The sequence below is a fragment of the Eurosta solidaginis genome, chromosome 2 (assembly GCF_040869045.1).
Source record: "Eurosta solidaginis isolate ZX-2024a chromosome 2, ASM4086904v1, whole genome shotgun sequence".
NCBI lineage: Eukaryota > Metazoa > Arthropoda > Insecta > Diptera > Tephritidae > Eurosta > Eurosta solidaginis.
Window position 1 is genome coordinate 221,377,153 of NC_090320.1, and position 24,178 is coordinate 221,401,330.

The window sequence follows — 24,178 nt, forward strand, 5'->3', positions numbered from 1 at the left end:
AAGTGGGCGTGGTTGTAGTCCGATTTCGTTCATTTTAAATAGCGATCTGAGATGAGCGCCCAGGAACCCACGTTCCAAATTTCATCATGATACCTCAAAATTTAGTCAAGTTATCGTGTTTACAGACGGACGGACAGACGGACGGACAGACGGACGGACATGGCTAAATGAATTTCTTTTTTCACCCAGATCATTTTGATATATAGAAGTCTATATCTATCTCGATTAGTTTATGCCGTTACGGATTACCGATATGCGAACAAAGTTAATATAGTTTGTGGGCTCTGCTCAGCTGAGTATAAAAATGATAAAAAAAATTTTAAGGACTAGCTTTATATAAATGAACCAAAAAATATAAGGCAATTTTTCCTTTAATACAAACATATTCTTGTTGAATTTTGACAAAAAACTTTAACAATAGCTCTTGTAAAAGAATTTTGGAATTTAAAACTATAAAGGTGGAGCGCAATCTTAACTAAATGATTATTTAAAATTTAAACACGCGCTCTACCGATGTAATTTTAAATCCAAAATTTTTTTACAAGAGCTAATTTTAAAGTTTTTAGTCAAAATTCAACAAGACTATGTTTGTATTAAAGGAAAAATTGTCTTCTATTTGCCTACAAAAGGCAATTGCAACTTTGATTAGCAATTTAAGTAAATCCTAAGTGAAAATTCTAATCTTTATTTGTTTGTTCAAAATAGCTACCCGTTCTTTGGCGTTGCTCGGACATACTACGTCTATATCTATATTCGGCTTAATTTTTTTATCATCTTTTTATTTATGAACAGAGGGCAAGATATATCGAGAATTTCTTAAATTTGCAACAACAGGATAGTGCTGCATTTGCAACATTTTAAGTGTATAAAAAATGCTTGAGTACCACGTACTCATGAAGTTCGATGTGTAAATGTATAGATGTATGTCAAGAAAAGTTAACTAAGGCTCGCCTTTAAGTTGAAGTTAAACCACGGCAGAGGCAACTTTAGCAGAAACACATAATTTCGGGCTTTGAAAGAAATACTTGGTCTGTCTTCGTACTAACAGATATCAAAATTTATTATTTTAATAACGACCTTTTATCGACAGTAAATTACTATCATAGAGCTATCAGATTTTTATCGGCTTGTTATCGCCGGGTCATAGCTTTTTTTGGTTTCTTACCTACTTCCTACATTCGGGTTAGAGATGTGTCATAATTTTTATGGTGAAGCTTTTTTAGTATCGGGTTTATAACCAATAGATGAATCATCGATAGCAAATCGATAATACGCCGAGAGCAACTTAGCTAGATTTCGTAAAGAAATTGATAGCTAATCGGTAACCTTTTGATGGAACTTTGAGTATGATTCCGATAACATTCCGATAACAGATTTGCCACAACTCTTAAAACCAACTGATAACTTTTTGTTTGGTATTCGATTACTTTTCCATAATAAATCGAATAATATAAGATATCCATTCACTTTAACAGAGTGTAATACCCTAGAAGTTACAAAAGCGAAAGATAGTTTGAATGTAAATTCCGCCAATGGCCCACATGGAATCTCTGCGAAATGTATAAAAAAATATAAAGCTGATCTTGCTGATCCGATCAGTAAATTTATAAACGATTGTTTTCAATCAGGCCAGCACCCGGATGAGCTTAAGTTTGGCTCAGTGGTTCCTGTGCATAAAGGAGGAACTATTGTGCTCAAACTACCGGCCGATAACCAAGCTTAACACTATCGATAAAATATTTAAAAGCATACTACTTAACCGTCTCAAACAATTTCTGACTCAAAATGAGATAATTGATAAAAACCAGTTCGGCTTTGTGAAAACCTCGATATTAGCAATAGATTTATCGAAGGTTTTCGATTCAATCAATTTAGAAATAATGGTTCGGAAGCTGGCCGAATTAGGGTTGGAAGGCAAATAACTAAAAATATTCGAAACTTTTTTAACAAAAAGAAAACAGTTCATACAAATGAATAATATTTGAAGCTCTGCTATGGAAATCAAAACGGGTGTTCCGCAAGGCTCAAAACTAGCGGCAACATTATTCATAATATATATAAATAACATACTAAAACTAAAACTCGAAAGTACCCCTCAGTTCTATGCTGACGGCAAGTTTGTATACAAGTACATTAGAGGAACTGGTACGCAACGTTAGGATGGACTTGGATAAGATAAAAAATTTGTTAAAAATTTATTTAGCAAAAACCAATTTCATAATTTTTAATAACTATGAACCGATTCCATCCATTACTGATTTTCCTAGCTTCGACTTTGAAAACATATCCATTAAAAGGGTTGATAAGTTGAAATATCTGGGAGTATGGTTCGACTCTAACATAAATTGGAACGAACATATAAGCAAACTGAAACTTAAGATGATACCATCAAACTTCGCCAAATATCGAAATATAAATAATATACCCAGAAAGCAACTCTGGCTACTTTACGAAACATATTTCATGTCTCAAATAGTATATTTAAACCCAATTTGGAACAGGTGCGCAGATAACAAAATAAGCGAGTTACAAATATTACAAAATAAAATAATTAAAAATATTCTATTCCTGCCAAAAATTACCCCTACAATTAGTTTATATGAAGATAGGCTAGATATCCAAAAGCATATCATCTTGCAAACCTTGATACTTGTTTTCAAAATCAAAAATAATCTAATAAAACATAATCTTGACAGCGACTCCAACATATCAATTCAGAAACACATTTAATATAAGGAATTACTATTTCCGAACGCAAAGGAGATAAATTCTGTACGTAGTTATGGTGTAAGATTGTTTACTAAACTACCTGATAATGTTAAGATATGTGTTAATATGATAGACTTTAAGAGGCCTGTTACAAAATTATAATTTTGATCTGTAAACCATATAATATTAACAGTAAAATTTACGACAATTATCACTTTAATAGGTAAGAACTGAATACATACTTACGTGAAATCAAGCCTTTCTTTTTATAGGTAAATTAAAAAACTTGTATAAACCATGTATCTATACTTATTTATAAATTATTTTAAATTTGATATATGTAACTAACGCAGTTGAAAGCGTAGTAGGCAAATATAACTTACAACGTTAAACTATCTTCTCACACAAAATGTATATTTTCGAGAAAACCTTTGTATTATTTTATAAATACGCCAACAATAAAGAGAAAAAAGCGATAACTTTTTAGTAGCGAATCGTTAGCTTATCAATAACTTTTGTTTTAACATAGCGATAAGATTTTGACAAATATTCCATACATCTTAGATAAGAAATTGATAATTTTTCCATTAAAAATCGGTTACTTTAAGACAACAAATCGATAACACGCCCATACCAAATTAATGACAACTCCAAAACGAATCGATAACCCTTTGATAAGATATCGGTAACCTTAGAATAAAAAATCGATAGCAAATCGAAATCAGTCAACAAATTTTTTCCAATATATCGATAAATTTTTTATAAGAAATTCATAACACTTCGATAAGAAATTAAAAATTTTTATACCCAGCTGTACTTGTACTTTGATTGGATAACGGTTGGTTGTACAGGTATAAAGGAATCGAGATAGATATACACTTCCATATATCAAAATAATCAATATCGAAAAAACTGCTCTCCGTCTGTCCGCCAACACGATAACTGGAGTAAATATTGAGATATCTTTACAAAATTTGGTACGCGAGCTTATCTGGACTTAGAATAGATTGGTATTGAAAATGAGTGAAATCGGAAGATAACCACGCCCACTTTTTATATATATAACATTTTGGAAAACACAAAAACCTGATCATTAATAAATAATACACCTAGAATGTTAAAATTTTACGTGTGGACTGATATTGAGACTCTTGATAACAATTTTTTTTAAAATAGGCGTAGCACCGCCTACTTGTGATAAAATAAATTTTGCAAATATTATTAATGATAAATCAAAAATCGTTAAATATATCGTCACAAAATTCGGCAGAGACGTTGTCTTTACTATAAGATATTCGTTGAAGAAAAATTAACGAAATCGGTTAAGGACCACGCCCACATCGTAGGCGGAGCACGCTTTCGCCTCACCACGGCGGCCGCCTACCTCTACTCGGCCGCCCTAAGTATAACAATTTAAGCGGTCAAAATACATAATTAATTTCCGTCAACATTAGAATAACAGTGGCTGTTCATATGACAAGTCTGTGGCATGATAGTTATAAGAAAAAGTCGTTAGCGCCATGTGCGTAACTTTCTATTTAAAATTGGCTGATGCATTTGCAAAATATTCACAGTTGTTCGCTGTGAAAATGACCAATGAAATCGATCTTTTTAACGGAAAAATCGGTTAGATTAATTGACAATCAGTTACTTTTACAGAATATTGTTAAGTTGACACCAACAGTTATTCTTCTGTTGAAATAACTAAAAAAAAAAAATTGTTTTATTGAAAAAAAAAACTCGTTTGACACAACCATAATGCTATACATTTTGCTGCATGTCTGCCAATTAGTACGTCTTCCGTACAAGCAATTTATTTTTTAAACTTTAATTTCAAAGTGTGAACATATATGTGACGCCCCTCGAGAAAAGGCCCCTAACAAGAATGTCGTTGATTCAGCATGGCTAGCATGTGGGTCGCGTGCGCTAGCTTTCGCATGATATAATAAATCAGATTGATTTTTTTCGAGTTAGTGGTCCTTTTTCACGAAGTTTCACATATATATTGTTTATTTAAACCTTTTTTTTGTAACAGAGCTGTGAGTTGATGGCCTTTTATTTTGTTGTCTCGGCTGTTGCAACACTTAATTCAGAATAAACAGTTTGCGCAAAATTGATTCAAGAGCTATTTGCTTTGGAAAAAGTGGCAGAAATATCGGTTCAGTTGACGTGCCATTCTGTCGAATTTATTAGCGGTTCACTTTCAGTGTATGATTTGTCCCATACTTACCATGTAATGCTCCATATAGTGCTTTTGTGTTTTAGATGACCATTATTATCCTAAAAATATAGGCAGTACAGTGGTTTAGTAGACTATTAGATTACTAGGCGATTAAATTTGTATTCGATTCCCGGAGAAACCCTTTAATTTTGATATACTGTGTAATTAAACATCTATTATTTTTAACCTAATCACAAACTCTTACAATTCCATACAATTTTTGAGCACCCAAAAAAAAAAAAACAAAAACTAGCAGTACTGCGAAAATACAATAACAACAAAAAAATAACATAGTTTTATAAGGCCTTTTCAAAAGAAACATAAGTAAAAATAGAAAAGAAATGATTCTCTCAGATTTTCCCATTGGACCATATGGATAAAAGTAGTAAAGTACATATTTGATAGAACTCACTTATAAATTTGATTGAAATTTTAAGTGATTGCTTCAAAAAAGGTGTTCACTGTTTTTATGAATATGTTATAATTTATCCAATAAATGTCATGTTAAAGTGTAATAAAATTTGAATGTTTGAAACCTTAAAATATTTAACCTAAATTTTGTTATTATTTCAAATATTTGTAGTTGCGAAACAAGAGCACGAATAGAAAAAACACATTTTCTTTTCCATATTAAGCAAATAGCCACTCACATATGCGCATACATATGTATTTGTATAGAGTATATACCACTTATAACCATTATCCGCAGTTTCATATAACTAACTTACTTTAAAATTACAAAATTACCCTTTACTATAACGATTTAAATAGCTAAATTTGACTTAGTTTTGAAAAGGATTAAAGTGCATTTTGGTCAAAAAACAAACTAATAACAAAAACAACACTAATAATAATAAATAATAATGGTCACACAGATAGTTGAAAGGCTTCATACAAGTAAATTTTGAGCACCACTACAAACATGCGTTATATCCCTGCAGGACAACATCTAAACGGAGAAGAAATGAAAAGTTGTACTACCAAGGAATATGACTTGTTCGAGGTGGCGGTGTGCCCATAACTATAATTTTCTTTATAATTATTCTTTTTTGATTTTTCAATAATTCCAAAATTCCTTTTTATACTCAGCTGAGCAGAGCTCACAGAGTATATTAACTTTGTTTGCATAACGGTACTCCGTAACGGCATAAAATAATCGAGATAGATATAGACTTCTATATATCAAAATGATCTGGGTGAAAAAAGAAATTCATTTAGCCATGTCCGTCCGTCTGTCCGTCCGTCTCTAAACACGATAACTTGACTGAATTTTGAGGTATCTTGATGAAATTTGATATGTAGGTTCCTGGGCGCTCATCTCAGATCGCTATTTAAGATGAACGAAATCGGACTACAACCACGCCCACTTTATCGAAAATTTCGAAAAAACGAAAAAGTGCGATAATTCATTACCAAAGACGGGTAAAGCGATGAAATTTGGTAGGTGCGTTAACCTTATTACGCAAAACAGAAAATTAGAAAAACTTTGGACAATGGGCGTGGCACCACCCACTTTTAAAAGAAGGTAATTTAAAAGTTTTGCAAGCTGTAATTTGGCAGTCGTTGAAGATATCATGATGAAATTTAGTAGGCACGTTACTCCTATTACTATATGTGCGCTAAATAAAAATTAGCGAAATCGGATGACGAACACGCCTACTTTAAAAAAAAAATTTTTTTTAAGTCAAATTTTAACAAAAAATGTAATATCTTTACAGTATAAAAGTAAATTATGTCAACGTTCGACTCCAGTAATGATATGGTGCAACAAAATACAAAGATAAAAGAAAATTTCAAAATGGGCGTAACTCCGCCCTTTTTCATTTAATTCGTCTAGAATACTTTTAATGCCATAAGTCGAACAAAAATTTACCAATCCTTGTGAGGACATAGATTTTATGACGATAACTGTTTTATGTTAAAATGGGCGAAATCGGTTAAAGCCACGCCCAGTTTTTATACACAGTCGACCGTCTGACCCTCTGCTCGGCCGTTAACGCGATAACTTGCGCAAAAAACAATATATCTTAACTAAACTTAGTTAACGTACTTATCTGAAGTCACTTTACATTGGTGTAAAATATGGCCGAAATCCGAATATGACCACGCCCACTTTTCCGATATCGAAAATTACGAAAAATGAAAAAATGCCATAATTCTGTACCAAATATGAAAAAAGAAATGAAACATGGTAATTGGATTGGTTTTTTGACGCAAAATATAACTTTAGAAAAAACTTTGTAAAATGGGTGTGACACCTACCATATTAAGTAGAACAAATGAAAAAGTTTTGCAGGGTGAAATCAATACAAACACATTCCAAGGTTACCCTAGGTTCATTTTGCTAAATAGTGATTTTCCCTTATTTTGTCTCCAAAACTCTCAGCTGAGTATGTAATGTTTGATTACACCCGAACTTAGCTTTCCTTACTTGTTTAATTTGGAATAGAATATAGAAAATGTTTTAGACGGCTGCCATAGTTGCGCAGATGGATCAATTTCGAAGGTTGCTAAGCCTTCATCATCAGTAAGCTTTGGGCACACTATACGAACCATTTTAGCTACACAGCGTTGATTTGTTTGACAGACAAATCGCTACTTCTATCCCTTTTTAAAAACAATATTTTACCAGCACTGCACCATCTTTTGCAAATCACTGATAATACTAGATTTTCGTTTACGCTCAATTACGATTTATCAGTCGAACAAATCACCGCTGTGTAGCCAAATGCTTAGCGCAGTTGGCCTAAAGGGTACTGGTGATGAAGGCTTAGCAACTTTGGAACTGAATCTATCTGCGTAGCTTTGGCAGCGGTCTGAAAAATTTGCTATCTTCTATTTGAAATTTAAAAATAATTTATCAATTATAGAAAATAAAAATTTATAATAATTATATTAAAAATGTTTTTAGTTATAGGCCTTGAGCTCGAACTCGATCTGGAATCGTTTATCAATAGACCGATAAAACCAAAGAAATAGGAGATTTTTTAAGCTGCTCTTGTGTTTTCTGAAAATAGTCTATTAGTGATGATGTGAAATAAGATGAACGGCCAAAAGGTCAATTGACGTTATATCCATTTCAAATGGCCGTAAGATCAATTGGCCTTATCAACGCTGCCATGAAAAGCTTCTCAATGAAAACTTTCATGGCTTGCAAATACCGTTCGGCATCGGCATAGAACAAGTAGGTCCCAATCCGCCACTTTGTGCTTTGCATTTATTATACTCAGCTGGGCAGAGCTCACAGAGTATATTAACTTTGTTCGCATAACGGTAATCCGTAACGGCATAAACTAATCGAGATAGATATAGACTTCTATATATCAAAATGACCTGGCCGAAAAAAGAAATTCATTTAGCCATGTCCGTCCGTCCGTAAACACGATAACCTGAGTTACTTTTGAGCTATCTTGATGAAATTTGGTATGTAGGTTCCTGGGCACATATCTCAGGCCGCTATTTAAAATGAACGAAATTGGACCATAACCACGCCCACTTTTTCGATATCGAAAATTTCGAAAAACGGAAAAAGTGCGATAATTCATTACCAAAGACGCCTAAAGCGACGAAACTTTGTAGGTGGGTTGAACTTATGACGCAGAATAGAAAATTAGTAAAATTTTGGGGCGTGGCACCGCCCACAATTTTTAAAGAAGGTAATTCCAAAGTTTTGCAAGCTGTAATTTGGCAGTTGTTGAAGATATCATGATGAAATTTGGCAGAAACATTACTCCTATTATTATGTGTGCTAAGTAAAAATTAGCAAAATCGGATAGCGAACACGCCCACTTTAAAAAAAAAATTTTCTTAAAAGTCAAATTTTAACAAAAATTTTTATATCTTTACAGGATATAAGTAAATTATGTCAACATTCAACTCCAGCAATGATATGGTGGAACATAATACAAAAATAAAAGAAAATTTCAAAGTGGGCGTAACCACGCCCATTTCTTCAATATCGAAAATTACGAAAAATGAAAAAATGCCATAATTCTATACCAAATATGAAAAAAGAGATGAAAGATTGTAATTGGATTGGTTTATTTGCGCAAAATATAACTTTAGAAAAGACTTTGTAAAATGGGTGGGTATTAAGTAGAAGAAAATGAAAAAGTTCTGCAAGGCGAAATCACACGCCCTTGGAATCTTTGCAGGAACACTGTTCGTGGTATTACATATATAAATAAATTAGCGGTACCCGACAGAAGATGTTCTGGGTCACCCAGGTCCACATTTTGTTCGATACCCCGAAAACGCCTTCACATATATAACTAAGGGCCACTTCCTTTTAAACCCTCATTAATACCTTTAATTTGAAACCCATATTATACAAACACATTCTAGAGTCACCCCTGGTCCACCTTTATGTCGATATCTCGAAAAGGCATCCACCTATAGCACTAAGGCCCACTCCCGTTTAAAATACTCATTATTACCTTTAATTTGATACCCATATCGTACAAACACATTCTAGAGTCACCCCTGGTCCACCTTTATGGCGATATTACCTATAGCGCTGAGGCTCACTCCCTTTTAAAATACTCATTAACACGTTTCATTTCATACCCATATCGTACAAAACACATTCTAGAATCACCTCTGGTCAACCTTTATGGCGATATCCTGAAATGGCGTCCACCTATAAAACTATGGCCACGCCCTTTCAAAATACTCTCTAATATCTTTCATTTGAGACCCATGTCATACAAAAACATTCCAGGGTTACCCTAAGTTAATTTGGTAAATGGTGATTTTCCCTTATTTTGTCTCCAAAGCTTACTTATTTGGATCCTCATCGGCCCAGCTATTAATACCAGTCAGATTTTTCACTAGAATGGGACCAAAATATATGAAAAGCAGCGTACAAAATTTTTAGTAAAAAATATATATACTCAAGTTAAGTTATGGCCTTTGAACTTATGTCATAATCGTTTTTTAGTATCAAGCAAAAATTTGCTGATCTATCCTTAATTCCCGGTCAGTTCGAAAAAGTTACTTCGGGGCTCCCACAAGGAACTGTAAGCATATATTCCTCTTACTATGCAGTGTGTGATATTATATCGCATCGTTTAAGCTGCTTCGAGGAGAGCCATAGAAAGATACATACATACAACATAAATGAATAATAAACCCATTTGTATTCCACTCTAATATCACTTTTCATAAGTTAAGTTTCGCTTTCGGTATTTTTATACTCAGTTGAGCAGAGCTCACAGAGTATATTAACTTTGATTGGATAACGGTTGGTTGTACAGGTATAAAGGAATCGAGATAGATATAGGCTTCCATATATCAAAATCATCAGTATCGAAAAAAAATTCGATTGAGCCATGTCCGTCCGTCCGTCCGTCCGTCTGTCCGTTAACACGATAACTTGAGTAAATTTTGAGGTATCTTGATGAAATTTGGTATGTAGGTACCTGGGCACTCATCTCAGATCGCTATTTATGATGAACGATATCGGACAATAACCACGCCCACTTTTTCGATATCGAAAATTTCGAAAAATCGAAAAAGTGCGATAATTCCTTACCAAATACGGATAAAGCGATGAGATTTGGTAGGTGAGTTGCACTTATGACGCAGAATAGAAAACTAGTAAAGTTTTTGACAATGGGCGTGTTACCGCCCACTTTTAAAACAAGGTAATTTAGAAGTTTTGCAAGCTGTAATTTGGCAGTCGTTGAAGATATCATGACGAAATCTGGCAGGAACGTTACACTTATTACTATATGCCCGCTTAATAAAAATTAGCAAAATCGGAGACGACCACGCCCACTTTTTAAAAAAAATTTTTTTTTAATTCTAATTTTAAAAGAAAAGTTAATATCTTTACAGTATATAAGTAAATTAAGTCAACATTCAACTCCAGTAATGATATGGTGCAACAAAATACAAAAATAAAAGAAAATTTCAAAATGGGCGTGGCTCCGCCCTTTTTCATTTAATTTGTCTAGGATACTTTTAATGCTATAAGTCGAACAAAAATTTACCAATTTTAAAATTGTGAAATTTGGTAGAGGCGTAGATTCTAGGACGGTAACTGTTTTCTGTGAAAAAGAGCGAAATCGGTTGAAGCCACGCCCAGTTTTTATACACAGTCGGCCGTCTGTCCTTCCGCTCGGCCGTTAACACGATAACTTGAGCAAAAATCGATATATCTTTACTAAACTCAGTTGACGTACTTATCTGAACTCACTTTGTATTGGTGTAAAAATGGCCGAAATCCGACTATGACCACGCCCACTTTTTCGATATCGAAAATTACGAAAAATTAAAAAAATGCCATAATTATATACCAAATACGAAAAAAGGGATGAAACATGTAATTGTATTGGTCTATTGACGCAAAATATAACTTTAGAAAAAAACTTGGTAAAATGGGTGTGACACCTACCATATTAAGTAGAAGAAAATGAAAAAGTTTTGCAGGGCGAAATCAAAAGCCCTTGGAATCTTGGAAGGAATACTGTTCGTGGTATTACATATATAAATAAATTATCGGTACCCGACAGATGATGTTCTGGATCACCCTGGTACACATTTTGGTCGATATCTCGAAAACGCCTTCACATATACAACTAAGGGCCACTCCCTTTTAAAACCTTTAATTTGATACCCATATCGTACAAAATAAATTCTAGAGTCACCCCTGGTCCACCTTTATGGCGATATCTCGAAAAGGCGTCCACCTATAGAACTTAGGCCCACTCCCTTTTAAAATTATCATTAACACATTTCATTTGATACCCATATCGTACAAACAAATTCTAGAGTCAGGCCTGGTCCACCTTTATGGCGATATCCCTAAATGGCGTCCATCTATAGAACTATGGTCCACTTCCTCTTAAAATGCTCTTTAATACCTTCCATTTGATACACATGTCATACAAACACATTCCAGCGTTACCCTAAGTTCTTTTTACAATATGGTGATTTTCCCTTACTTTGTCTCCACAGCTCTCAACTGAGTATGTAATGTTCGGTTACACCCGAACTTAGCCTTCCTTACTTGTTAGAGCTTAAATTTTAATGTATGCTGCTAAATGTATTATAAGGATACATGTGTGTATAAATATTATTATACTTAAGTATTTTGGGAAAAACTAAACAATTGGACAAATTCATATGTATGTACATATGTTGTGCAAGAATAACCTTTAGATTAAGGAATGCTAGTTACCAATTTCAATTGAGTTTTAATTAAATATGACTGTCAGCTTAAGTGAACTGTATTATGCTTTTGCGAGTGTAAGCGTTAACCCTCATTCGGCCGACGATTTTGACAACTCATTTTGGCCGACGCAGTCACCCCGGTGACTTGTAATAAAATGAAAATTCAGCTTAAATGTAGGGAACAAACTTCAGAAAAAACTGGTGTTAAATGAAAGTGGGCATCTGGCAACATTAACAGCTGATTATATTCAACAACATTCAGCTGATTATATTCATAGTTCTTGTTTAGTGCAGTTGTGGAAGAATTCAGTTTGAATGCAACCAGTTCAACCAGTAAAGGTGAAAATCCGGAAAGTTGAATTGAAATTGACGCAGAAAGAGTGGTTTCCAACCACAACCGACTACAGCGCATCGTTAATCGAAGGTAAATATCTAAATTTTAGGTGAAAATATGTACTATATATTTATGCTATATAGAGCATTATCGGATGTGGATATTGAGACGCTGCTTCTTGATGATGACGATGATGTTGAATTTGGCGATGGCAACGATGGTGAAGGTGATGAATGGCTACCAGGTGGCGAAACTGCATCGGATGCTAAGACAGGGGATGTGATTGACGAAGTGGGCGAGCCAGAAAGCGATGAAGAAATAGAAAGTACTACGGTTAATATTATTGGGTCGCAATTAGTGCATGAAGCGCCAGATGGATCTCAGTGGTCTCAGAATCCATCACCAACAGGCCAAACTCGTGGCCACAATATACTTAGACAAAGAGGTCAGCCAATGAAGTAGAATATTATGTGCAAATAATTATTTATTTGCTTTTGATTATGTTTAGGTGGGCCTGCTTGCCAAGGAGCTATGAGCCGCTTGGATGCGTTTAGTTTGTTGTTTTCCGACGTTATGAAGGATATAATAGTGCGAAACACAAACAGAAAAGGCGAGCAGCTGGCCCAAATATGGAACGAGAAACATCAAGAGTCGCCCCCAAAGTATGGGAAAAAACTGACAATATTGAAATGGATGCATTTTATGGAATTTTATTAGCTTGTGGTGTCCATAAGTCCAGCATGGAGACGATTGATGAGTTATGGGCTTCTTATTCATTTCCACTCTACCGTGCTGCGATGAGCAGAAATAGATTCAAAGCTATTCTTCGCACTATTCGTTTTGATGATAATAGAACACGTGAGGCTCGAAAGGAATCTGATAAAGCAGCTCCAATATCGGAAATTTGGATGCTTATGAACGAAAACATGCGGAAGCATTATCGACCCCACAGTAATATAACAATTGATGGGCAACTTTATCCATTCGTGGTCGAGTGGCGTTCCGTCAATATATCCCCTCAAAACCAGCAAAATACGGCATACAAAGATTTTGGGCGTGTGATGCAGAAACCAGCTATCCCTTGCATGGTATATTGTATTTAGGGTGGCAACCTGGGCAGGCAACAGCTTCTAATTTAGGTGAAAAAATTGTGCTTGAGTTGGTGCAACCATGGAAAAATAGTGGACGAAATGTTACCACGGACAACTTCTTCACTTCATTGCACCTTGCCTATGAGCTAAAGAACATCAAGCTTAGCTTAGTTGGCACTGTCCGTAAAAACAAGCGCTTCATTCCTAGAGAGCTGCAGTTTGATAAATCTGCGCCTCTGGGTGAATCTAAGTTTGCGTTCCGCAATGAAACTGTCCTCCTGGGATACAAAGCCAAAGCCAACAAAAATGTTTTTTTGCTCTCTACATTGCACAATAATGCATCAATCGATTCTGCTTCAAACAAACCTGAAATAATTCCCGACTACAATCGTACAAAGGTGGTGTCGACACAATGGATCAAATACTCGGAATTTACACATGCAAAAGAAAGTCGCACCGGTGGCCATTGGCTCTATTTTTCAATATGTTGGTTGTAATGGCACTAGGTGGACACATTATTTATAGGGATAATTATGCAACGAGTCGTGTTAATATCAGCCGTCGAACTTATCTAAAAGAACTTTCTCGTGAATTGGTCACTGAGGCTGTCAATCGGCGAGCATCAAACCCCCGAATCCTGCAGCATTATCACGTACGTACCGCTATGGAGGATGTTCTGAATACCCGTTTATCTCTGCCCTTTTCATCGGAATCGCAAATTGAGCAACGTGACGAAACAGGTCGAATAAAAATCAAAGGCAAGTGTCATGTTTGTCAACAAGTGAATAAAATACAACGGAACTCCCGGAAAGTTTGCTTAGTTTGTAAAAAGCCAGTGTGCCAGGAGCATATTCAGCCCATTGTAAAATGTGTTCAGTGCAGCGAATAAAGTTGCTATTTTTTATAAAACTCTGTTTTCATAAAACGATATACCAATAATATTTTCATATGTACATATCTTGCTTGTAATTGGTATTTACTCATGGTCACATGGGTGACTACGTCGGCCAAAAAAAGAATAAAAGTTTTCAAACCGTTACAGTTGTCTATGACTATAATTATAAAACCTTATTTTGTATTTTTTCTGCTTAAAATTCATTAGCTTCGGATGTTACAGAAAATGAGTTAAAAAAATTTATTAGAAATATGTTTTTTTGATAGGAGAATATTAAATAGTCACCCCGGTGACGCGTCGGTCGAACTAGGGTTAAGATTAAGGTAAGCATATCAAACTTCTGAACTACTGAATTAAACATTTATTGGCTGCTGTTTCAAAGTGGCGAAAACACTTTGCTTACATGTTGAAGTTAGAGGGTTAAAACAATATTGAGCTGGTCGGTCATGACCTATTTCTGCTAGACCTGTTTTAAACGTCAAAGGTGTCCGAGGTATTTCAATAAAACCTAGTTTTATGAAAAGCTACTAAAACCATTTATCGCAGATGCAGTATAGCTGGGAGGAGGACGAGCACTCAGGCAGCATGGCTTTAGGTCCGGAAAATGCACTTTAGGTGCAATGGAAGAAACAGCATAGCGAGGTAATGTCAAATCCAAAGAGGTTGTTCTGCTTGCAACTTTAGACCTAACGCTTTCAGCAGCGCCAGATGGGTAGACGTGCTGCTGCTGTAGAGCAGCGATTCCAAATGCTACCAACAGTGCGTCATAACAAGCCACCTAAATGAACCTTATAAATGAATGTGCGAGTACCATAAAAGTCACATACGGAGCAGCGCAGGGATCAATTCTTGGTTCTAACTTGTGAAACGCCAATTACGATGAAATTTTCAACCTTGAAGTGCCTAATGATTTATTCTTAGTTGAACACACATTGATGACATTTCTACAGTCACTTCACTCCGAAACCGAAAAGAAGCACGCATAAAGCTCAATGAAGTCATGATAAGCACAAAGGGATGGCTAGACTCGCGCGGACTCTGGTCGGCAGCAGAAAAAAAAGTTGATACTCCTAACGAAAAAGCATATCCCGCTAGCAGTTTACACTAAAATCTTCTCCGGAAATATAACATCTAAGAAAGTTGGCAACTATTTAGGAGTAAGGTCTAACTAACATAATAGGCGCAAATTCAACATATGACTGAAAAGGCATCTAAACATATATCAGTGCTAACTAGGCTGATGGCAAGCATCGAAAGAGGAAACTGTTGATGGACTTTACCCCATCCATGATACTGTACGGCTTTGAACTGTGGGCAAACACACTTCTTAAGAAGAATCGTTGTTAACTTCTAACAGCTGTACGTTACCCAAATGCTCTCCTTGCAAGGTAACTTCAAATAATATTTGCACAGAATACAAAAGGCCGAAGATCCGAAAACCGTTTACAGAAATTCAGGACGCTAGGCAGCCAGAACCGGAAATCGCTCGAAAAATTTCGTAATTCGTAAGTCAAAAGCCATTGAAGATAGCTGTGGCATATTCTATTCTGGTAAAAATGTAATCCTCAAATTACATTCTTAAATTCTATCTTTTGTCCACCTGCAAAATGGCTGAATTTGGTGGTACCCTTCTCTCATTTTAAGGAAATGTTTTGTGAAGGAAGCATCCAAAGTTACGAGAGAGGAATGAAAATACAGCAAGGTGACACTGTTTTCGAGAAAAGAAAAGGCCATTAGTAATATATATGTTGCTTATACCGAAAATCCTGTTATTGTTGAAAAATAGTCCAGAATTTTCGGGACTTAAAATTGGTATCACGGTATTGTATTCCCTAATTATTGCATAAACCAACCAACTCACCCTTTGCATTTGCAACATGCTTGCGGACAACAAAATGATCTGGCATTGGCATCATTATCGGACCGATGTCAGTCAATGTTGTTCAATGCAATATGAAGACAATAATTATACGCAATGCAATGTGAATGTAAGGCGAATGCATTATCCAAATTGCTTCCAGTGATTCACTTCGAGCAGCGGACGGTTGCACGTTATATGATCAGGCTGAATAAGAATAGTTCAATGGCAGCGCAAATGTAAATGCAAATCAACTCTGAACTATTAAGGAAATATGAAAATTTTGTTTGTTGGTATATGTGAATCCGGTCCAATTAAGATATGTATGAATGGAAGAGCTAAATGGTTAAGGAATATCTGGACCATATGGACACTATATATATGTGCTTTTACATACATTAATTACGCAATATGCCATTAATATGTACTACTGAGGAATTGCCGTTTCAAGCTTGAATCTGATTTCTTATTGTTGTTGCTTTTGTATCGGTAATAAAACCCTTCGAAGGTTTGGAGTAGTGTAATTGATAAGCTCAGTCCTGTGTGGAACATGAATCTGGCACGCTCGGGTACTTTTTTTTTTTTTGTTTCTTTAAAATAATACAGGTTTTTTAAAGACGAATTCATAAACAGCAATTCGTTTGCTGAAATATGATGAAATAATTGTTGAGTTCATGAAGATTTTGCCCGTACAAAAAAAAAAAAAAAAACACAATTAGAATAAAAACAAAAAAAAAAAAAAACCACTATACTTTGAAAGGAGAGATACCCCCCCCCCCCCCCCCCCCCCCCCCCCCCCAATGAATAACCTTACAAGCACGCACTATGTTATATAAAGCACTAAAGTACCCGACAGACTTTGTTCTGCCGGAAAATTTGTTTGACTACATTTAAAAATGTGCTATTCTTCTTCACTTTCCATCCCATTATTTTCTATTTTGTCTTCATATTTTCTTCCAATTTTGTGCATCCCTCATTCCATCTATCTTCCTCATTCCCCCCTCTAACTACAGCTCTAATCATAATTTTAAAGAGAAATTTACGCTCAACGCGCTCACTTCTTCGTTCCTTTGACTTTCGTGCTAAGGAAAATATCTGCCATATCAATAGTGTTGCCGTTTTTGGTTACTTGTTACCAAATTTGATTACCGAAATTTCGTTCGATTACGTGGTTATCACTTGCCTATTTTGGTTACCGTTTAAACTGTCCACCTTGATACCTATAAATTATACTTTCGAGCTTTATTTTGTAACAAGTAACATGTTGAGTGATTCTGATATATTAAAGGAAATTTGATTTAAAGTTCGATGGTGTAGCCTCTATGTAAAGCGGCGACACTGCCATCTGTAGATGTTCGTTATCGCAAATCTAAGTATCGATCTTTGCCAAATTCTTTTCATCGCTGGTTATTATCGGTTTGTTTGCGAAAAAGTTTCATATTGAAAGAATGGGATTGGGATAGACCTACATTAAGAATCTTACGCGACTTGTAATGAAGTTATTGTCATTGCCACATAGTTCAGCGGCGGCACAAAGAAATTTTTCCGACTTAGCTTTAATTAAAACGAAGCTAAGAAACAATCTAAGTTTTTAAACTATAGACAGCATAATGTTATCAAAAGAGTTGTGTACAAAAGGAAATGAAAATAATTACGTATGGACGGCTAAAAATTATTTTTAATTTAATGTATGTATTATTATTTGTAATTGCATTTACTTTTCATCTCATTACACATTTAGGTATGTAAGTATGTCTAATGTAAAAAAATTATTTTTCATACTCATCCACACAGCATGAGTAATAACATGATCTTATGTTTTTATTTTATCAAATTTTATGTAAACAATTAATTAACTCTTAATTTTTTTTTTAACTCTGTACTTTGTTTACATTATATGTACGCTAAAATAAAATAAATATCAATGCTGCCAGAAAAAACGCAAGCTATTTCGGTTTGGTTACCCTTTTCCACTTTTGGTTACTTTTTTAGAAAATTCTGGTAACTAATAATAAAAATAGCGGCAACCCTGCATATCAACAGCCACTGTTTTTATAATAGTAACGGGAGCGTACACTCTGAGAAAAAGGCCGTTATAAAATCCAACACCACCGGACTCATTTCAAGCTTTTCTGTTCTGTGAATGTTCTTCTAATGAGAATGTTATTCTTAAATTAAGTACACTGTTCTTAAATTAAGTTAAAGAAAAAGTAACGGTACAATTTGTGTGCACTACAATGTTAAATACAACATTTGGCACAAACTATCAAGCAGTTGTTGTAGGCCCAGCGGCTATGATGTTGCCGTTGCGTTCTTGTGCCGTCTAACTCTGAAGTTTTTTAAAACAATTTTTTTATCTTTTATTTTTTTAACTCTTATTTTTCATTCAGTTCCATTCACATATGCATACGTAATTCTCCAGCTTGTTATGAAATATTTTAAATATATATTCAGATCATCAAATAAGTAGAATTTCTCAGTAAGATAAATATATGAAAAAACGCATATTAATAATAATTTTTTTGTTATTAATATTTTTTTATTAATGACAAAAAAATTGTTATTAATAAGAAAATAAATAAATAAATGGGTAATAATTAAAAAAATTATCTTCTTCCCACCAATGATCATGCACAAACCGTTCTTGAACTGAGACCGAAAACTGTTAAATCGACCACAAGTTGTTCTCGAATCGTGAGAATGAAAAATCTTAAATCAAGCCCAGGTGGTGCTTGAAATGAGCACCGAAGGTTCACACATCAAAGTTAACACAGTCAAATATTAGCTTTAGCTTTCAGAAAAATGCTGCAACAGTAACTTCACATTTTGTATTGCTAACGGAAGTGGTCGCGACAAAATGTGAAGAGTTCCAATTAATTTACTTACCTGCTCCATTTGCAAATTGATGATTAGGCAATATTTCGCAAACATTAAGCGGAAGCGATCGCGACGGAAGAAAAGCCGCCGCCACTTCCAAGTATAACAACAGAAAAAAAACATAGCAATAAGAATTATTTGTAAATTAGCGAGTAAGCAAAATTGTAATATAAAAGACTGAAATAAATAAATCAATTAGTTTCAGTTGGTTCAGTTGATAAATGTAACGATTAATTTTGTTATCGACGACGCACGGGCAGTAACTGGCGCCAACTTAAAAATAGTGCAATAAAGTAACTTAAAAAAAAGGGATACAAATATTCTCGTAAAATTGAGTGAAATTAATAAATAAATCTATAAAAACTGTGGACACAATTATCCTCGTTCACTGAGTGAAACTAGTAAAAACTGTGTAACTTAAATAGGATACAAGTATCCTTGTCGATTGAATGAAACTAGTAAATAGACCCTCAAAAAAGTTATAACGGAAAGGATACAAATATCATTGTACACTGAGTAAATAAAATTTCGAAAACTGTGAAGAGGATAAATCTCCAACATCAACCGCCTGCAGCCGCCAATCACTATCAACCTTGAAAACCGTTCCTGTACCACGAGTAGGGGAGTAAAATTCTAAAAAAAGAGATTCATCAGGACGACAACCAAATATTACTGCAATGCTGTTCCTCATTTTATTGTAAGTGAATTTTGTCAACAAGAAAATAATTTAAAATATATTGTCAGAATTAACTTAAGTTGAAAGCCGTTAAGTGATAAAATTTTAGCTAAATTATTTGCTTAATTTTTAATTTGAAAATCACAAAAAAGAAAAAACAAAAAATGGGAAATATATAAAACGCAATTTCACAGCTAACTGGTCCTCTTAATTGGAAAATCGAGCAGATTAAGGCAATGAACAACAGAATATGGGAATTAGAAACTAGAATTAGGCCTCCCCCAATAAATAACCGTGCACCTCTTGCCCCAGCAACAGAGGCAGAAATTAACGAAATGAGGAAGTTGCCAGACTGTGTAAAGGACTTGCAAATTTTTGATGGAAATCCAATTCAATACATTTCGTGGATATCCAGTGTGGAGTCCATTTTGAAAGATTACGAGGTAGTCAAAAACAGACCCATCTTTCGTGCTACAATGCAGCATATTAGAAATAAAATAAGAGGACCGGCGGATACCGCCCTTATATCTTACAACGTATTTAATGACAAAAAAATAAAAACCTGCGTATCCTTACAGCTGACAAGCGTGATCTCAGAACCCTTGAGTATGAACTAACAACTTTAAGCCAGAGAAATTCTAGTGTAGACCAATTTTACGCCAGGATTAATTACCAGCTCTAGCTTATAATAAATAAGATAAAGGCTCAAGTACATTCAGAGGAAGTCATAAGCAGTTTGAAAGACAGCTACAGGAATAGGGCACTCGATGTGGCTTAATGTGACCATATAAATCGTTCCCGAGATGGTCGGGATAGTACCTTAATGGTGCTGTGTTACCGGAGCGTACCGGATCTGTATCCGGCAAAGGACCATCACATCGATAACACTCCCCAATGCCTTTAGGGAGCAACCTTATAGCTAAAACAACAACAGCATAGAGATCGATCCATGATTGCATTCTCAAAAAGTAAATTATATAAACAGGCCAAACCATGCTCCGGCTACGAGGTCACAAAATACCTCAAATTTACGAAGGAAACAACCAAATTATTTAATATTGAAGGAGATGAAAAAGTTGATGAGCAGGATAATTCCGAGGAAATAAAATTTATGATAGGGGCCGATCAAGCCTTCTTTACATAAATTAGCATACAAAAAACAATGGAGTTCTAAAGTTCCTAATTGATACTGGAGCAAACAAAAATTTTATTTCTCATAAAATTGCTGTAGGGTCCAGTAAGTTAGACAAACCATTTACTGTGCAATTTGATGTCGGGGAGGTGCTGATAACCCACAAAGTAAGTGGTCAAGTTTTCAAAAACTTGGGCATTATGACTAAACTCAACTTTTTCGTACTGCCCAACCTAAAATACTTCGACGGGATTATAGGAGACGACACTTTAAAACACTTAGAAGCCATAATTGATAGGAAAAACAATACGCTACGGCTAAATGATGTAAGGTAACCCTTACGGCAAGTGTTGCGTGACCATAACGTCAAGCAATGCTTATTAAACACAACCATAGTTCACAATTACCTGTCAAAACAACACATTCACAAGAAGGGCTATCTGTCAAATGAATAGAAGCCAATTAATTCCGCGAATTTAACTTGTACAGACGTAAAATTCAGTAGCTCGTAATTTCAACATCATTTTAAGATATATATATATCTCACTATATCAGAGCCTTTTAATTTCGGTTTAATAAGAAAGGACTATACAGTGTAATTATAAAGTGTAGCACTTTGTTTTTATTGAAAACGGAATTCTTTCGTGAGTATAAAACAGTATCGTGAGTTCTTGTACAAGCGGCTATCGTGCCTCATATTAAAAGAAGCGTTTCAACAAACTCATGGCGACCATCTCGGCCAAGTCGAAAATGGTTGCACTAAAATGATACTGAAGTCAAATTACAAGAAAAAGCGGTTAGGCAAGTAAATAATACCCTAAACACTACTATTAATGATATAGAAACTATTAAGCGGAAATACGCAGAAATTTTTGGTCTTGTTTCGGACAGCGGCACTGTTGACCCGGGTGTACGCGCAGAAGTCAAAACAACAGCGGATGAACCCGTTTGCACAAAATCATACCCCTACCTAGAAAACCTTAGGGAAGAGATGGAAAAACAAATAAAGGAGTTGCTAAGGGACGGCATAGTCAGGTCATCAAAAAGTCCTTATAACTCTCCTTTGTGGGTAGTGCCGAAAAAGCCAGGCCCATCTTGGGAAGAAAGTATAGGATAGTTATAGATTTTAAACGCTTAAATGCGACAACTATTCCTGACCACCGTGGTGTGATGGTAGCGTGCTCCGCCTATCACACCGTATGCCCTGGGTTCAACTCCCGGGCAAAGCAACATCAAAATTTTAGAAATAAGATTTTTCAATTAAAAGAAAATTTTTCTAAGCGGGGTCGCCCCTCGGCAGTGTCTGGCAAGCGCTCCGATTGTATTTCTGCCATGAAAAGCTCTCAGTGAAAACTCATCTGCCTTGCAGATGCCGTTCGGAGTCGGCATAAAACATGTAGGTCCCGTCCGGCCAATTTGTAGGGAAAAATCAAGAGGAGCACGACGCAAATTGGAAGAGAAGCTCGGCCTTAGATCTCTTCGGAGGTTATCGCGCCTTACATTTATTTTTTTTTATTTTTATTCCTGATACGTATGCTATAACGGATATATGTAAATAACACATTAGCAAGTTTAGGCGAATACAAGTACTTCACCACTCTTGATTTAACATCTGTATTTCACCAGATCAAAATGAAAGAAAGAGATATAAAGAAAACAGCTTTTTCAACGGCCAATGGTAAATACGAGTTTACCAGGCTGCCGTTTGGACTTGGAGAAGCGCCATCGATATTTCAAAGAATGATTAATGATGATCTGAAACCCTTAATTGGTAAATGTTGTTACGCTTACATTGATGATATTATCATCGTAGGGAAAGATAAAGAAGAACATTTAAAGAACTTCGAACTTGTGTTTGAATTACTTCAAAAATCAGGACTAAAAGTAAACTACGAACAAGTAAAATCGAAATTCCTCAGGATACATGTAGAATTTTTAGGGCACGTTGCCGCATAGGATGGAATCCTACCCGAGCCTGACAAAATTTCCTCTATAAAAAGCATATTGCCACCAAAAACTTGAAGGAAATAAAAAGCTTCCTAGGACCACCTTCCTTTTAAAGAAGATTTATAAGGGATTTTGCGAAAGTTGCTAAGCCCCTCATAAACCTAACAAGAGATATTTACGCCCAAACAAAAGCAAATCAATCTAAAAGGGTTAGCATTTCACTAAACAAAGAAGCCATGAAATCCTTTAATGACTTAAAGGAGTTACTTATGTCTTCGGAGATCTCTACATTTCCGGACTTCTCCAAATCCTTTATACTGACAACAGATGCAGCTATCGGAGCTGTCCTTTTTCAGGGTGAAATTGGCAAAGATAAGCCAAAAACCTGCATCTCCAGATCGCTTAATAAAATTGAAGAGAATTATTCGACAATTGAAAAGGATATCCTGTCTTTTTTATGGGCACTAGATAAGCTTAGGACCTACCTTTACGGTGCGAAAGAAATAAAAATGTTAACAGACCACCAACCCCTTACCTTCGCCTTGAGCAATAGCAATAATAATGCTAAGTTAAAACGATGGAAGGCAAGGATAGAGGAATACAACTGTAAGCTCATAAACTAACCAGGGAAAAGTAACACTGTAGGCGACGCTCTTTCGCGACTACCAACTGAAGTTAACGTTTTAACATCTACAGATGACAATTCCCAACATAGCACACAAGAGGACAACACAGGCTTGATTCCTCATTGCGAGGCTCTTGTAAACGTATTTAAGTCTCAGATAGTAATTTCCGAAGGAAAGGAAGTGGAATGACATGAGCCACACCCAAATTACCAAAGGCACTATGTAGCAAAAACAAAGCTTAGCAAAGTAGTTATTAAGTCCATATTAAAAAATTACCTAAACCCAAATATAGTTAATGGAGTCAAAAGCCGAGAAATTTACATTCCTATGTTGCAAGAAATCTTCAAAAAATGTTTTTCAAAATTTAGAATTAGAATCACCCAGAGGATAGTGAGCGATGTCTCTAACGATGAAGATAAGGCCCGCATTATCAGAAAAGAACACAAAAGAGCTCATTGGAACGGAAGAGAAAACAAAGAACAAATACTGGAAACATTTTATTTCACTCAAATGGCCAAACTAATCAAAGATTACACAGGATCATGTGAAATTTGCCATGGTAACAAATATGAACGCCGACCTCCAAAACCCGAAATCCAAGCCACACTCATTCCATCGTATCCTACTCAGATTCTT